This window comes from Schistocerca gregaria, unplaced genomic scaffold (assembly GCF_023897955.1).
Source record: "Schistocerca gregaria isolate iqSchGreg1 unplaced genomic scaffold, iqSchGreg1.2 ptg000698l, whole genome shotgun sequence".
NCBI lineage: Eukaryota > Metazoa > Arthropoda > Insecta > Orthoptera > Acrididae > Schistocerca > Schistocerca gregaria.
The window spans coordinates 877,502-879,391 of record NW_026062077.1 but is presented as its reverse complement, the minus strand read 5'-3'; positions in this window follow the sequence as shown (position 1 = coordinate 879,391).

Sequence of the window (1,890 nt, the reverse complement as noted above, 5' to 3'; positions counted from 1 at the left end):
CGTTCGGATACTATTGGGCATGAATGAACATCACGTGTATCGATTTCCATCGCGCTGGGGTAAGTCCTCCGGGATACGTTTATTCTCCTTAGTGTGTAAATATATTTGGAGCATGTCATTCAAAAACGTTTGAAACGACATAGACGGGAGCGGGTTGTTGTTAGGAGAGCAGAATGTATTAGACTCGCTTATCATGTGGTGTTATTGGCAGAGAGCGAAAGAAGTATGACTGAAATGTTAAAAGAATTGAACAAGAGGCGTGAGTAAATTGGAATGAGAAATAATAAGAAAATCGCAAAATGTCTGGTGATAGGTGCAAGAAAAGCAAGAACAACTATAATGTTAGGCAGGAAGATACACAACAATTTAGTGTTTTTAGATAACTGCGACGTGCTATTATGGACGACATTGGAAGTAATATGGAGGTGAAAATACGTATAGCAATTGCCAACGAGACGTTTCATAACAGGAGGCTTTTATGTGGGTGCGTTGATAGGGGATAAAATAGGCAGGCACAGTGAGAAATGAGGTGGTGTTGAGTGGGAGAACAGAGAGAAATTTTAAAGGTAGCAGGATGAGCAAACACAATTGGCATGGACACTGAATGAGAAGAGATTGTTTATTGATGGTATGGAGGAAACGGTGAATGCAAGAAGAAGAAGAAGAAGAAGAAGAAGAAGACGATGAACATACCAGGTGATGGACAGCGTAAGAACAGAAAATAGTTGTGAGAAAACAAGAGGGTAACAAATGATGGGACTGCATGGAGAGCTACATGTGAAGACCTGCCCTAGGGCAGAACACTCATGGTGGTGGTGTTGATGAAGAGGAGACTTATGTAGGACATTTTGCAAAACGCCCATTTTCTTGTAATCCAAATTTAAACAAAACATAGGCAGCTTATAATTTGTAGTCTATAAATGACCGTGAATTGCGTGACAGATGGAACTTGCCAGTATACCAGTTATTAGGACTTATTCCCACTCCACTGACGTATGGAGCGTGCGAACTGTGGCTGCTTAAAAGCCTCTGTGCGTGCTGTGCTTAGTCTCTTCTGGTCTTCACGCTTCCTACAGTTACAATACGTAGGCGGTTTAAGTATATTCCATTCCTACTTTCATCATGTAACGTCAGTTCTAGAAACTTTCTAATTAGGTCTCCTCGCGATACTTTGCTCTTCCACGGGATAGTCTGTGTCTACCATGAACTGCCCGTTAGTCAGTAAGTGGAATAATTGGTTTTCCGACACATGTCACCATGTTACTGTCGCCCTGTCTCCACGTCAGAGAGACGGAAATTCTGTGTGCCACATTTGAAGATGAGCCTGTAAAGGTTACAAAACTAGTTAATGGAATTACAAATACTTCAAAAAGTGAGTTTTTGCAGTTTTCCGTATTTACATTCAATGCACTAGTCACAGGCTCTAGGCGATCCTTAGGGGATATGCTTAGTCGGTTGGGAGCGTGATGTGTCCCTCCGAGATTAATTTCACCTGGGCTTTAAGCGACTCACCGGTCAGCATTTACAGAGCTGCCAACTACATCTCACACCGGGAATATTACCAGGATTAGTTTGCATCGCAGCCTACGGAAGAGAACGCAAATCGAACGAGCATTCGCAGTCATTCCCTCCATTGACCACCATTCGCCTATATTCAACAGTTAAGGATTCCTCCGGAAATATTCCAAGTAGACTTTCTCTGGATATTTTACGTTTGTTTCCAAGCGCCTGCCTGTTCAATTTGATCAGAAACTGTGTGACATTCTCCAACGGGTCAAAAAACCTGTGACCATTCGTGCCGCCCTTCTCTGTATACATTCAGTATCGCCGGGCAGTTGTATCTGATTAGGATCCAAGAATCTCGAGCAATATTGGGGGATGGGTCGCAAG